Source organism: Sciurus carolinensis, chromosome 15 (genome assembly GCF_902686445.1).
Source record: "Sciurus carolinensis chromosome 15, mSciCar1.2, whole genome shotgun sequence".
Classification (NCBI taxonomy): Eukaryota; Metazoa; Chordata; class Mammalia; order Rodentia; family Sciuridae; genus Sciurus; species Sciurus carolinensis.
The window spans coordinates 2,453,310-2,470,412 of NC_062227.1; the positions used below are offsets into that span (position 1 = coordinate 2,453,310).

The window sequence follows — 17,103 nt, forward strand, 5'->3', positions numbered from 1 at the left end:
CTATGTAAATAAAGGGCAAGTTTCAACATGTAAACAGCCAAAGCTATTTAAGGTTTTTCCTAAGGTAAAATACTAATGTTCTGATATACACCAAAGTTTAATCTACATGGTAAAATGACATGGTAAAATAACAAGGATTTCTTAGAAACACTAATTTACTCTTAACTTTGTGTCTATTAAGTTTTATTCTTTAGAACAATTAGTCTTAAAAATTGGGGTTTATACAATTATGGTTAAACAACTGTTAAGAGTATTGTACTATGTTACAGAGTCTAAATTTTTCTTTAAAAACTAAATTTGGTAAGATAAAAGTGTCAAGGTAATTGTGAAATGGTCACTAGTTGTATATTAAATGTGTTCATATTTTTCAGGTATACAAGTTTTTAAAACAGGAAATTTATCAAGCTGTGCTATTCTCCAGATTAAACTTGTCTGTAATGGTAATCTTAAACTTATAAAGAGTAAATTTTAATTGGGGATTTATTTCTATCATTTTATGTTCTATTATGGGACATATTATCAGTAAGGTATATGTAACATTGGTTACTTATTTCACTGAGATAAAAATTTAAATGTAAATATATATCTAAAAGTTAGTGACAGCCTGATTTGTTTAAAGGTTCATATTGTAGAAGGTACAAGCATTTTGCTACACACACACACACACACAAAAAAGTTAAAAGCTCTCTCAGCCTTTCTTTGATTGATTCCTGTTTTGGATATAATGTTAGACTGTGTTAACTAATGTTTATATGAACTCAGAAATCAATATATATAAACTTCTTAAAATGACATTTAAGAAAGAGTATAATGCATTATAGCAAAAATGGGACAACAATGACTGAGATTGGGGTCCCTGACTTCATGACTGTAGCATGCCTGGTGCCTGGAAGTGTTCCTGTGTAGGAGCACAAGATGCCTAACTGCTGTGGCAGTAACCTCCCTGGGGAGGCTCTGTACAGGAGTCCTATCAGCTCTTACATTGATATCAAGCACACAGCTCTTGGGCAGAAAGAAATTGTTTTGCTAGATAACCAGTGTTTCATCAGTTCCCTTCTCTAGTTCCTGCCCACCTTACAGTAACTTTGGACAGTGGACTTCTTTGAGAGCTACACAGAGTTCCTAACATTGCACTTTGCAGTTGTGAGAAAAAGTTATGTAGATGGTCTAGTCTCTGTAACTCTCCTGAAAACAAAGAATAATGCTTACATAGTCTTTAACTTAATAATAAGACATGTATAAATGTTGCTAACATAACCCTTTAGATCTACATTTCCATCAGAGAACAGAGCTCCATCTGATCTCAGCTTAATCTTCAAAATCTGTGTTTATAAACCTTTATTTCCTAATACTCCTTTGACCCTCACTGAACTTAAAAATTTGGTCATGCTGGTCATGACAAAAGGGACAAAAAATTAGTTGTAGGATTAGAACACTTAAGATCTGTAAAGAGTCATGCCTTACCTGAGATAAGGCTCTGCCTCCCACCTTACTGCACATTAAAGTGACTCCAAAATAAGTCAGACTTCAGCTTATTTAAAGTTATAATCAAAAGATTGGTTTTTTTTGTTGTAAAATTACTATGATCTCAAATAGGAAATATAATGTGGTTCTCAGTCAAAATTCAAAATAGCTATTATACAAACAAAATATATTTTTACTCTTACTAATTTCATTTTATACAATGTTACCTGTTAATGTTTTACAGAAGTAGCTGCTTCAAGAACACACAACCTAGGTAACTTGTGATAATAAGCCATCACCTAACAAATAGTGGTAACAGATACCAAAACAAATAATGGTAACTTCCAGAACTAATGCAGACTCCAGTTAGATAAAAGGGTAAATAACTGTAAAGTTATGGACATTAAAGTTAAAGCCCAGTACTCTTACTTTATGACTGGTGAGACTGGCTTGCTGGATGATTAAGATCAAACTTCGAGATTGGAATTAAATACAGAAGGCAAGATAGACCAGTACTTGGATCTTTTGCCCTCAGTCAGCCTGAACCCAGGGAATAAGAGGACTTCTCTAAGGAGCACTTAAGGTGTTGGAAACTGTAGGTGCCATCAATCCTAACAACAAAGTTTCATCTTTATTTACTCAGTTACAAAATTTGATTTTGGGCCGTTCTGCACCCTTTTTTCCTGTACATATAAGAGCTCATACGGCTCTCCCTGGACCTATTGTTGAAGGAAACGCAAGGGCAGATGCCGCTACCCGTACAATTTGTTTTCTTTCTTCTCTTGACAGTGCTCGAGACTTTCATAATAAGTTTCATGTTAACTCCCAAACACTTCGCAAGCGCTTCTCTATTCCTCGAGCAGAAGCGAGACAGATTGTCTTAGACTGTTCTCATTGTGTTCCATTTCATCATCTCCCTTCTCTTGGTGTTAACCCCCGAGCCTTGCGACCTCTTACGATTTGGCAAATGGATGTAACTCATATTGCAGAGTTTGGTTCCCTAAAATATGTTCATGTCTCAGTAGATACTTTCTCTGGAATTATGCATGCCTCTGCTTTGGCAGGAGAAAAAGGCCATCATGTCATCTCCCATTGCCTAGAGGCTTGGGCCGCCTGGGGCCTTCCATGCTCCTTGAAGACAGATAATGGGCCGGCGTACACTGGTCAACAATTCACCTCTTTCTGCTCCACTATGGGAGTGCAACTGACTCATGGCTTGCCTTACAACCCCCAAGGCCAGGGAATCGTGGAGAGAGCTCATAGAACGATTAAAGAACTTTTACAAAGACAAAAAGGGGGAATAGGAGCAAGCTGTACTCCTAAAGAGCGTTTGTCTTTGGCTCTTTTTACCATTTATTTTTTTTTAACTTTGGAAGCACATGATAATTCTGCGGCTGACAGACATTGTTCGCCGCCTGCCCCCCCCTTTTCTATTTCTATTATCAAACAGTTCAGAAGTGATTTTAAATTGTTCTAATGATAATATTACCTGCCTGCTTTCAGAGTGTTGGAGCGGTAGTGAATCTGTTGCTGTGATTGTAAAGGTACCCACCTTTGTACCTGTCCCAGTGGAGGTCAATCCAGATAATTTTCCATTGGTGCACCTCTTCAGAGAAAAGAGAGACTTTGGCATTACCACAGCCATAATAACTGCTATTGCTGTCTCTGCTGCTGCAGCCACTACCGCTGCTCTAGCCATGACCAATCAAGTTCAAACAGCACAAACCATTAATGAAGTTATACAACAAACTGCACAGGTACTGGAATCCCAGGACCACGTTAACAGACATATCCTATCAGGGATCTTGGCGGCGAATCAAAGGATAGGTTTACTACAAGTACAGTTGGATGAACTTTTCAACATTGCACAAGTTGGATGCATTGGGAATCATAAACACATGTGTATAACTCCAGTAAGACATGAAGAAGCAAAAAATCAAAGCCACTTGATTTCCGCCTTTCTTGCAGGCAATTGGTCCCTAGAAGCTGAAAAGATGATGACTCAACAATTATTGCAGATTGCGATTTTAAATGACACCCGTGTTGAGCCTGTTACTTTGAGTCAGTTCTCTAGCTGGCTCACCTCTGTCTTTAGTTATTTTAAAGAATGGGTTGGTGTGGGGATTTTTGGATGTGTTTGTTTTGCAGGCATTTGCCTTTGCTTTTGGTTTATTTACAAGCTAAGAGTGCTTCAAGCACGTGAAAAGGCGGTGTTAATTCAGGCTGTGTTGGCCATTGAGCAAGGGGTGTCACCTTCTGTGTGGTTGGCTAATCTGGCACGGGAATAAGTGACATTTTTTAGTATATCTCTGTTAGAGTTAAAATTATCATTTACGCTAGGTGTCTGCAGGGTACTGCTGTAATTAATATGTACTTTTCTTTGAGGACTGTGAATTTACATCCTGGGGATTTCTTATACTAATTAAGGCTTCAATTGTCTTGTAACTTCCACTTTTGATCTTGAGCTATAACAATGATGTTGGAGGAGAGAACTGTTACTGTATGCCTTGTGTTCATTATGGTGGCCCTGTATTGTGCAGCATTGGCAAGTAGGGTGATGTGTTTTCCTACCTCAGGCCTTTGCAGTTGGGTAAGCTGGATAAGCTCCCCCTAGTATGGTTTTCCATACTGCTACATCTTCATGGACACAGGATGCGAGGCAAAGCCCTGCACTTGAGAGTTTTATTTTTGAACCTCAAGGAAGGCATGCCCTATTGCATGTGGGTTTGATGTCCACGTCCCACCCTACGAAAAAAGGCATCGGCTTAGGTGATATCAGGCCCGGAGAAGGCGCCACTCTGGGACTGACGTTCACTATTTGCCACTTTTGCACAGTAGGATAGGGCCTCTACCTTCACCTGTGTTCATAAAATAAAGAAGGGGGAGCTGTGGCGAGCCGCCTCACCACCATGATAAGATGGCGCTGGTTTCCTGAAGTGCTTTCTAGGTAAACAAGCCCATATTTGGTTAAGCCAACTGTTGCAAATGGGAGCACCGATGAACATAGGCCAAGTGGCAGGAGTAGATTGGCTATTGCAAGAGTATAAAAGTGTATGAATTCTGCTCAAGAGAGAGAAGAAGAAAAACCATGGTTTTATAATATTAAGGTCCTGATTAAACTGCTGAAGGAAGATTACTGTGTCGTGCTTTCTTGCGGGCGAGGGACACGACATTTACTATTGTTGCAGCATGATTTCTGACTGATGTATGCCTTGTCCAGTCACCCACCAACTGCCACCATGGACCCTGGACTGCCCTCATGCTAAATACCCTTAGCTATCCATACCCCACCTGATGGATAAACAGGACTTTGTGTCACTTTGCCCAACTTTGCCCTTTCTCAACAGGAAGCAACTTGAAGATGTCATCACCCATTTTTCCATAGAACTGGAATATAGAAATTGAGAGTGGGGAAATGTAAAAGTGGTCCACTTTATGCTTTGAATATAACCCTTGCTTCTCTTTCACAGTTACTTATTTTTAACAATACATGTTTCTTTCTTATCCTCTCTCCCTGCCCCTCCTTCATCTCTGGAGGAACACAATTACCTTTCTTCCCCATCCTAGGCAGAGTTATCTGCATTGAGCACACACCCACCAAAGGAATGAAGTAATTCAGACTTGGGAATGGCACCACAAGATCTCAGAAATGACTGTCTCCTATAGTGACAAGTGAACTACAACTGCAACTGAAAACATGAGAACTAGCCTTCACATTACCTTTTTTTTTTTTTTCCTGTTCCCCCTGATAGGCAGATTCACAGCCTCTGGAACAGGAAAGCAGCAGGCCCCCATGTTTCTCACTTTCTAGAAAAGCAATAAAAATTCTTTTCCCTTTTTTCCAAAGAAAGAAATGAGAAAGTGAAAGAAAGAGAAAGGAAAGAAGTGAGAGAGAGGCTTGAGAATGGGAGGAGAGCCAAACAGATGCAACATGTTTACTCTGGAGATGAAGTTAGGAGGCCACAAGCTGCAGCCTAGCACTCCCATGCCTCAAAGCACTTAGAACCTGGAAAATCCAAGGAAATGGCTTAGTTCTTTGTACTTTTGGAAGGATGCAACCCTCCTGAGACTTTGATTTTAGTCCAATGAGATCTGTGCAAGACTTCCAGCCCACAGAACAATAGCATAATAAATCCACTGCCTTCATCTCCACATGACATTCTCCCTATGCCCAAATTTGCACTTTTATAATAACACCAGTTATATTATATTAGAACACACCCTAACAATTTCATTTTTAATCTATTTATCTATGTAAATACCCTCTCTCTAAATGACGTCACATTCTGAAGTACTGGGGATCAGTGTTTGAACACATCCCTTTTTCTTGGTAAACAGTCAATCTCAAGTCATGAGTGAGTACCTCAATATAAAAAAATTCTTCAATCTCTAGACTTGCATTCAGTCAACCTGTGTTAACAGCTTCAAGATCCACTACCATGCTGAAGCTCTCTTCTGGTTAAAACCAGGACACATAGGCTAATTCCTACAATGTTCTTGAATGTGTCACTTTCTCCTAGAGCAAGGTTGTACTTTCCTGTTTGACTTTCCTGAGACTTTTCCTGATACTGTTTGAAAGCAAAAAGGAGCATAAGAGGAAACTTGGAAGGAGAGTAAATACTGTGTGACACATTCTTCCATAAGGCAATAACATTGTCTAGGCAATGGAAGATTATTGTTTCTCCTTTGAGGGAGAAGAACCTACTATTCTTTCATTCAGAGGATGGAAGATACATTATCAGGTCACAGTTCTTACCCTTCCCTGCATTAATGCTTCCACTTTAACTCTTGGATTCTCATTATTCCCTATAAGAGCACTAATTTCAATCAAAATAACTGTTGAAGTTGCACATTCAATCTTCTTTGCATCTTTATTATAAATACTGAACTTGTTTGTAGTACAATAGGTTTGTAGAGGATATGACAGTTAACGTGGGAGCTCTGTGTGGAATACAATTCCAAAAGACACTAGATGGGGTATATATGGGAAATCACTTAAATTCCATATTCATCATTTTCATATTTTCCTTGTCATAAGTAAAGAAGTTATAAGGTATAACTCTTAATGGGAATCTCCTATGGTACAAATCCTGCAACAGCACAGCCAAACTGTGACTGATGCTGTACAATGATAAACTAGAGAGATCGATTTCACATTGAAATTGACACAATCTACAGAGCAGGGATGTGTACCTGTCACTACAGTCCATTGAAGAATCTATAGCGTTTCCATCTCAGACACAGAAATGATGATCATTTTCTCAAGATAAAGAAGGAAGCCCCGGGCACTGAGGAGGAACAAATTATATTTCATACATGTATGATTTTTCAAAAGGAACCCACTAATATGTATAATGATAATGCACCACTAAAAACATTTAAAAATAAAACCACTAAATACATAACAAAAAAAGAAAAAAGAGAAAAAGATATTCTAAAATTTCTGTAACAAATTGGTAATAATCATATAACCTTAATATAATTTAGTAATTTATAAATGGAAATGTACATCTCCAGTAGATAAAAGTACTTATGTTTAATGTTCTGTGTGGATAAATATACACATGAAATAAACTGAAATTCAAAGATTTTTAGAGTTCATGTTATTAGAGAATGAAGTGTTAATGAATAATGATAAAAGGTGATATCTATCTCTGATACAGTAGCATAATTTTCATCTAAATATTTCCTTCTTGCCTGGTAAAGCTACACTTTTGTGTCATACTGATAACTCACTAAATATTTAATAAATGTAATATAACTATTTCTGTTTCAAAGCCTAAAGTTGTTCTCCAGGGTTATCACATTTTGTCTCATATTGCAATATTTTCATTCTTTAAAATTTTTTGATACTGGGGATTAAACCAGGGGAACTCAATCACTGACCTATATCCCTTTCCCTTTTTAATATTTTATTTAGTGACAGGGTATTGCTGACTGCTTTAAGCCTGGCTATGTTACTGAGGCTGCTTTGAACATGGGATCATCCTGCCTCAGCCTCCTGAGTCACTGGGATTATAGCTGTGGGACAGCATGACCAATACTAATCTTGTAATATTTCCAAATTTGCTACCATCAGTTCATTGCATTCTTCATTTCTAGCCCTTGTACATATTTCTACTATAATTGGAATGTTATGTGCTACAATTTGCAATTGCCATTTATTATAAATAAACTGTTATGTTGATTCAAGAGAAATCTTAATACTCCCCCAAATTTTGAAGGAAGAAATTATGGGCAAATGTAAATTTTACAAAAAGTATCATTACATGACTACAACCCCAACAAAAGAACAGAGCACTCCTAAGATGAAGGACCCTTTCAGAAAGATGAATTTTCTCTCCACGTTCCATCACCGTCTTAGAAGGATCTAGGTAAATACACATAAGATTTCAGAGTGTGTCCTAAAATTGGAAGGGAGTATACCCAAAATATATACACTGCCCCTTATGATAGGAAACCTCAATAATTGTTTGAATTTGATACTTTTCACTGAGTCAGGAAGAACAAGTAGGTTGATGAGGCCTGAAGACACCAAAGCATCTAATGAAAGAAACTCTTTTAGGAGAGAAAAAACATGCCAAATTCTGGATCTAAGCTTTGGTTACATAGAAGGGTAACACTATCAGACAACTCCACATTAAGGAGGGCAATGAACACACAGACCAAAACCATGAGTGATACAAGCTGGTTTAGAAAAGCAGAGACTGAGCAATCAGCAACATCAGAGACAATGGGTCAAGTGTCTGTACCTCAAGATACCCCTCCCTCTACATGAAACATTAGTTTCTGTGTGTACACTCTCTGCTTTACACAAAGAACTAAATTACAGGAGCTAAAATTTTAGTGTATTAAGCAAAAATAAATAGATAATATTCTCTGTTTACTTCTTCCAGGTCAATACAAAATACAGTGACATTCATCTGTTGTCATCGAAGATCAATTTCTTGCTCCACAACTTCCTCATGGCATTTTTCACCTCTGCATTCCTCAGTGTGTAAATCAGAGGGCTCAGCAAAGGTGTTCCAATGGTATAAAACACTGCTATCATCTTATCCATGGGGAAGGTGGTTGCAGGTCATGTGTATATAAATATGCAAGAGCCAAAGAACAAGATGACCACAATCATGTGAGAGATGCAGGTGGAGAGGGCCTTTCTCCTCCCTTCTGCACTGTGGTTTCTCAGAGAATGAAAAATGATGATGTAGGAGAACATCAGCACAACAAAACTTACTGTACAAATGGCCCCGCTGTTGGACACCAGGAGTAAGTTGGTCACATACGTGTTTGTACAGGCGAGCTTCAACAAGGTTTCCAAGTCACAGAAGTAGTGATCAATTTCACTGGGACCACAGAAAGGCAAAGGCAAGGCAAGAAAAATCTGAACTAAAGAATGTCCACAGGACCCCACCCAGGCCACAGCCACCAACACACTACAGACCTGGTGGCTCATGATGGTCATGTAGTGCAGGGACTTGCAGATGACCACATAGTGGTCAACAGCCATGAGGATGAGAATGAAGATCTCCAGGCAGCCAAAGAAATGGAATGTAAAGACTTGGATTATGCACTCACTGAAAGAAATAGTGGTCTTCTTTGAAAGGGAATCCACAAATGTTCTAGGAGCTATGGAAGTAGAGAAGCAGGTATCAGATAAGGATAAATGGAAAAGGAAGAAGTACATTGGACTGCCGAGTGCCCGACTGGTCTTGATGGTGGTGATAATCAGCAAGTTACCCACCAACAATAGAAAAGCAAAAATATGACAAAATATGTCAAATATGACAAAAAAATATGACAAATATGACAAAAATATGACAAATACTATTTTCTTCCTAAAGGGATCGTGGGTGAACCCAAGTAGTATGAACTCAGTCACATTTTTGAGTTGCAAGATTTCATGAATGAAGAAAAGGGATGAAAGTGAAAGGGTTTATCTGCAAAAATAAAGGAATTAATTAATGATGTTCTATGTGATATTATGAAATATATAAAGCAAAATATGTCTTTCACATCAGGGACACTTTTCTTCTTTCCTTCCTTCCTCCCTTCCTCCCTCCCTTCCTTCCTTTCTTCCTTCCTTCCTTCCTTTCTTCCTTGTTTTCCTTCCCTACCCTTCCCTTTTATTCCTTCCCTTCTCTTGCTTTCCCTTCCCTTCCCTTCTCTTTCCTCCCTCCCTCCTTTTTCTCTTTCTTTCTTTCTTCTTATTCTTCTTTCTTTCTTCCTTCCTTTTGTTTTTCCACTAAGCTGCATCCAAAAACTTCTTTTATATTTTGAGACAGGGTCTCATTAACTTGTTGAGGGTCTAACTAAGTTGCTGAGCCTGGCCTCAAACTTGTGATCTCCTGCCCAAGCCTCCAGAGTCTCTGGGATGTAGGCATGCACTACCATAGCCAGTTGTCTATGGTTTCCTAATAAGTTGCTTCAACACAATTTCCTCAATTTTAATAATTACTTCATTGATTATGAGTCTCACATATTCTTATATATGTGATGACTTTCTATAATCTTCTTCAAATACAAATGCTGTTTAGCTTTGACATGATTATGATCAATATTTTGCCAATTCAATTAATGTAAAATTAAAGGGTAGGGATCAATTTAATATTTACTTCATTTTTTTTCATTGTCAGTCAACATTAGGATCCATGTTTTACGTATGTACCACTCAATACTTATTAATTATCTTATTACCTTTGAGTTTCATGACAGAAATATGAAGACACACACCACTGTCACCCTGTAAGTATTTAATTTACATTACATATTTTATATATCACTTGCATATTTATATAAACATTATTGATGAATAGATATTTTCTGCTCTTTGCACTTTTTCTCCAAGGTACTCCAACTGGAAAAGATAAAAGTAAACACAATCTCTAAATAATCTCTCTCCTTATTGTGCCTTAAAATTTTTGCTACTTGATATATACTAAATAACATATATGAAAATTCTTTGATAGTTGGTAATATCTTAAATATACCCCATTTTTAATTTTCTAGTTTATTAGAAACACTGCTTTAAGCATTTGGAGTCTTGATTACATTTAAATGAAATGGTAGTTGACCACAAGACTACTCCATTGCTCATATTGTCCCAATTCAAGTTTTTAGCATATGAAGTTTTGAACTGGAGTGGTTTGGAGGAACATCACCAGGCAACTGATGTAGGATCAGATCATGTTTGTAATAATGCCCAGTAGAGAACATTCCATGTTCTTGAAATAGAGCAGAAATCCAAAAAAGGGAAGTACATGTTGTTTTAGAGAAGAGGGATAGTAAATACTACCTGACAACTTCAGTTTTTTCTGTCCTGCAAAAATCAAATATATTCAATTTTGAAATGGCATTTCTTTCAATAAAATTTTATTTTAAGGTGAGCAATAATATTATCATAGGTTTCACTTTCAAGAACAAAACCTTTTTTCTGGAACCTTCTTGTGAAGATGACCTTCTTGTAGAAAACTCATACAAGGAAGTACAAACATAAACAGAAGTGCAAGTTATTCAAATGCAATCTGGAAGACACATTCAGTCCATTATGTTCCTCCCTATTCTCTTCCATCATGTCTGTAAGTTGTGTGCAGAGTTGTGAGTTGGCCAGAGTATGGGATGTGATGGGGAAAGTAGACACAAAATTACCCATAGGTGTATTCTTCTTGTGTCTTGATAAATTTTCTCCTTCTCAAAAGACTTGAAATATCAAAAATCAAATCAAAATATCCACTTTTGACTCTATGCTCCTTGGAAAGGACCTTAAACTGTAAAGGATCTGAGTTGATCATTACTCTTGTGCTGTGATAATTATCACAAGAAGCTAATTCTTTCCTGTATTCATTTGGAAGAGGGTTCCATTATGAAATGGCCGCACTTGAAAATGTGGTAGGCCTTGGGGGAATAAAAATGTAAGAGACTTTTGAACCTCCAATCATCCTTCATTTTAGCCACTCCTTTGAGTATAGGTTTTGGTTCATTTGTTATCAAGTCCATTAGACTATAAATTACTAGAACAAGCTTATTTACTTTACACAATTACTTATGGATTTTTAAGATTAATTAAGAATCATAAATACATATGATTTAATTAATTTGATAAAAGTTATAGGTCTTTATCATATATGTAATCAATAGTGTAATGAATAATCAATAGCCATCTTTCTTTTTGGAACTCTATTTCTATTTCAACTATGATGAATTTGCAAGATTCAACTGTAGAAAAACTTCCTTCAATGATGACCATGTGATAAAGGAAAATATTTCTGCTCTCTAAGGCTTTTATTCATATCTCCTTTTTGTCACACATGATTATGTATATGCATCTGCTTCTTGGAATGAGTGTACTATAAATCTATGAGTTCTCACCATTTTATCTCCATTGTATCAAACCCAATATCTTCTCCAAAGTCTTGCATAAGTAGGTGCTCATTAAGTGCTTCCAAATTAAATATCTTACCTTATAAAATGTAATCTGTGTCTGATTATTTTAGTACTCTACTGATTAAACAATATTTTCACATCATTAATTTACTGCAGCTTTCTAACCACTATGTGTGGTAGAGAAAAGTATTGTTCTAATTGTTTTTAAAGGTCTGAGAGCCAAATGACATGGTGAATTCTCCCCACAGCCTAAAGTAGAAGTTGTGATCTGCACAGTACCACATTCTATAAATGGTATTCGAGTTCTGACACTCACAAATTGATAATCCATCCTAAGAATTTGTTGTTATGTTTTATGGGCACATATCCCTTAAGGGATGCAAGGAGAGATGTGACACTTTTCATATTCTCCTGCTACTGAGGCCCAGTTCTCTCCCTATTACCAAAGGAGTGTGGTAACACCTTTCATCAGATGCTCAAAACAAACACAAAATGGGTACAAAGATCTGGAGACAAAATAGCACCAGTGACAAAACACATCTTCTAGTAACTTCTTTACTTAGTTCACCAAAAAAGATTGGCCAAGTTTAGTGTGGCTACAATAGTCAACAGACAGTGTGCTGGTGTTGGAGATAATTAATGGACAGCAGGTGAAACAAAGCAATCAAGAAAAGATGGATGAGGGTGGAAACCCTACTTTATCCTTCCAAAGGAAAAATGAGTGAGTGACATAATCCATCCTCCTGGAGCTCCTCCATGTGTAACTCAGTCCCATGATTCCTGTTGTCTGGTCAGGAAATGCCAACTGAGGAGCAGAGGCCATCAAAAACTAAATGCCATCACCTATACTTTGTATATCTGGTTGCCTTAACTGTCATGAAATTAATATTTAATTGTTCACTTTTCCAAATCTGGCACGAATCTTACCAGAGAAAGAACAGGAGCATTGTGAAGGAGGGAGGGTAAATAAAGAGTTAAATTAAACAAACTGGGCAGGGACAAACACTGAAGAAAAGGAAAGAATTTTACCCAAAGTATTTTCAGGATCACTCATAGTACACCTATGGCATATTTTCTCTCACTTTCAACATATACTGTTATTTAAATAAAGTATCATGCTATCATATGTTGCATTGTATAGTATACTAAAGTCATATTGTTATATTCCTTCCATGTAGTGTATATGGTATTTAATCTATTTTCATGTTTGCTCTGAACATTCTCTGAGTAGATATTTAGCTTCTCAAACTAAATCTTAGATGTAAACCTATTACAAATTATGTTTTCATGGTGTCATTTAAAAAACACTCATATTAATATTTCTATACTTGTGAGATACAGCACTGTATTCAACTTTATCAGTTGGAGATTAAAATGTTTGCATCTCCCAGAAAACATGGCAAGGTCGCTCCTCTCTGTTAACCTTTTCTTTAATTGTTTATTGGGCATAACCTTTTCCAAGATTCTGGTGCCCACAGCACTGACTGAGGAGTTATCTTGCCCACCTTCCTTGCATGAAAAAGCCTTTGGGCTTTTCTGTGCTCTGCCATCTCAGGAAGCAGGAAGTCATGATGAACTTTAGCACATGGAATACATCCTTCTCTTTCCACACAACATGATGACTTTTATCTACCTGATACCTACACAGTATTTATTGGGTTCAAGGGATGAATTTTATTCTAATGTTTTTATTTCATTAAGTTCATTTCCTTCATTAACAGTGAACCTTTAAAAGTTTGAGTTATTCTTTCTCTTTTCTATATTTCTCATGTGGGAATGATAGAGTTACAAGACTATGGAAAGGCATTAAATTATATTAAATCAACCTGCAGTAATGATTCTCTCAACTCAAAAATCAGAAATAATGTGTTACCATTTACAGGGTTTCTACATTAGCAGCATCTGCCATCCCCTTTTGACAGCAGCCTTTCCACAAAATACTAAAAGAGGGAAAAAAAGTTCTTTCTGCACTCCAGAGGGAATCATTAACACATAATAATGTAATACATTACCATCTTAAAAAGTATTATTCCTTAAAGTTTCTAAAGTTTCCCATAATTGTTAATGAAAAGCATCTTGAATGCTATCATAAATTAACTTTCAGTTTGTTTATTTCTTAAGAAAAACAATCCCATAAGAAAAACAATCCTCCTCATGCTCAGTAACCAGATGGAAAGAAGGATGTGGAGGTGCCTCAGGCATCAAAGGCACCAGGAAAAGAAGAATAATGAATGTGTTGGAGGAGAGGTCGATAGAGAACAGGAAGAGGAAACAGTAGTGCCACTGGTAAAAGAGAAATCAGCTCACCAAGCAATAGGTCTGTCTGCTCCCAACCGAGTCCTAAGTTGCCATTGCCTGTCTCAGGGAAACTGTTCTAGAGCCTGTGATGCGTTTGGAGCATATTGGCAATGTTTCACCCAAAGAAAGTAGTGTGGTGCCCCCAAACCAGAGGTTCTATTCTATAGGCTACAAACACATCCTTCTGTAGATTCTCGGGTTTATACGTAACACATGGGCTGAGTTAGCACCGAATCTCATATGTGGTCTGAGTTAGCACTGGATCTCATATTTGTTTTTTTTTTTTTTTTAAACTCATTTCATTTGTTTTACTAACTCATGTCAGTAAAGAAAAAAAAACACTTATGGAATAAATCTAATTGAGACAATTTTACTTCAACATATACATATTGACTACCTATTATAAAATAAGTTTAATGTTTATCACATAAATTACATCTTTTGATTTATATAACTATTCCATGAGGTAGGTATTAACAGTAACATTTCATACAAGAGCAACTGAAATTCACAGAAGTTAAGCAGCTCTCTCACATCACGTTTAGTAACTTCAGTACTGAGAGCCCTGCTATTGTCTTGATCTGTATTTTTTCCTCTTAATACATGTTTTGCTTCTCCTAGGATGAATTGAAAACCAGAGAGTTCTAGAGGGCAATGATGATGAGGCTCTTTCCAATGGCTGAATACTGGTATCTCAGGCTGAGGTGCTTAGAATTAATAGTAAGGTCCTGAGGGCAAGTTGAAACTCAGCTCGCACAGGATATATGAGTGAAAATGTTTAGTAGACAATGCAATATTTTTAAAAATGTGAATTTAAAGTCAATATTGAAAAATTTGATTTGGAAACCATTCTTTATATATGATATTTTAAATTCTGAGATTAAATGAGGTCATTCAAAGGAAACAGAGATCAGAGAAGTGAGTCCACAATGAAATAAAGTTTTAGGTCAACATTTAAAAGAATCCCTGAAGTAGCTCAAGAGTCATGGTCAAAGAGTCATGATAAACGAAGCCACATGGAATCTAAATAACTAGATTCTCACAAAGGAGTACATGAATTTTCTGCATAACACCACGTAAGTTCTAGTGTCTGAAACACCCGTGCAATTCTGACTGAAACTGATCAGTGACTAAGAACTTTAAAACAGGATGGTGTTCCATAATGGCTGAAAATCAGGAATGAATTCTTACAGAATTCCTCAAATTCTTCAGAAATTCTGTTAACTATGAAACAATAGCTTTACACCATCAAATTTATCATAGTAGCATTTATAAACTGTAACTTACAGTACAAAATTAATAATCAATTATTTAGTAAGTGAATGAACCAATAAAACAAATAAACCAAATTAAAGCAAATTTGATGATAACTTATAATTATTTCTTCAGAATAACTACTTCTGTCATGGTAAATGAAATAAACTCTTTTGATTCTTTCTGCAGTAGGAGAAATTTTGAAAGCAGCACATAAAGTGAGCTCAGTTTTGGGGGCACCACAAATATTCCTCTTGAAATCCCTCTCAGATATTTGACTTAGAAGCACAATGAACAGAACTGGGAAACATAAAATGGGATATTGAAAGTGTTAGGATGTTCCTACAATAGAGTGTGATATTTTTCATGATGTAGTGCTCAAATGCACCATCAATAAGAAAGATGAATTCCAATATCTGAACACTTGTAGATGCAATCAATCTGCTTCACAGAGATAACTAAAGACGAATTGTTAAAATTCTCTCAATGAGCCCTGATGGTTTACTCCTAATAGAAGTCCAGTTTCTTCTTCAACGAATGAAAACTGATTTTCCTCTAAGAAACCACAACCTGTTCATATTCAGTATATATCTCCCATGGATGGGACTATGACTCCTGATGACTCAGAAAACATTTCCCAAAGACTGTAAATCTGGTAGCAAAGGAGAAGCAAACTCAATACTTGGTTTGTTATTGAGGAAAGACAAAAAAATCCTTCTTTTTTCTCTCATTAAAAGAGTTTCTGAGAGGACAAACCAGAACGTCTGCCTATATTCTTATCATGCACAGGAAGAGCTGATCAAATATGGAGCCACAAGAGGAAGCAGAGTAACCAATGATCAGAAGAAACAGTGCTTACCAACTCTGTAGAAATCAGTCATTTCCAGACTATTTTAACATCTTTATTTTACTTATTTGATATTGTTGACTTTTGCACATGTATTTAAATAATATAAAGGATACTTGTAAGGTTAAATTACCTATCATAAAACTTAAAATATTGCCCAAATTAAATCTGCATTTAGGTCATTTTTTCTTTTTTCCTCACTTCATCCTAAACAGAACAATATTATGATTTTAATGCATAATTATCTTGATTCATAAAATAATTTACCTTGGGCTGGGGAGATAGCTCAGTCGTAGAGTGCTTGCCTTGTAAGCACAAGGCCCTGGGTTCGATCCCCAGCACCCAAAAAAAAAAAATTTACCTTAATTAGTATCTTTTGAGTTTTACCTAACTTTGAATATTAAGTAATTGAGCATGCAGTATGCAGATTTGGGGAAATTTCTTTTGTTTTCAAGATTAAATTTTGAAGTTTTGTATAAGTTGTTGAATGTAGTTCCAGAATCATTTTCACTGTAGTTGTCTTATGCCATTGTGATCATGCCAATATCCATGTTTATCCAATAGCAGCTATGAACTATAGTTACAAACATTTTAAACATGTCTCCTAGGAATGTAATTGATAGTTTGCAGGATATGCCAATATTCAACTTTCCAGGATAATATACATTTCCATAGTCTAGGAAATGTTATCTATGTACCAAGAAGGCAAGGGAGGAAGGAGAGAGAAGGGAAGTAGAGAGAGAGAGAGAGAATATTTGTGAAATAATTTAGTAACTTCCACACTATAAGAAGAGGATTAATTTGAAAAATCCTCTATTTTTTATTGTTTTAGTTAGATATATGTATAAATCAGTAATCCC

General features: G+C 36.4%; 1 protein-coding gene and 1 pseudogene across 5 annotated transcripts in view; one reads left to right on the forward strand and one right to left on the reverse strand.

The window, feature by feature from the left end:
- Window positions 1-17,103, forward strand: part of Gnal (G protein subunit alpha L) — a 484,329-nt gene that overhangs the window by 251,848 nt on the left and 215,378 nt on the right. The gene's annotated exons all lie outside the window — the stretch shown is intronic.
- Window positions 8,384-9,367, reverse strand: LOC124965718 (olfactory receptor 4C16-like; annotated as a pseudogene).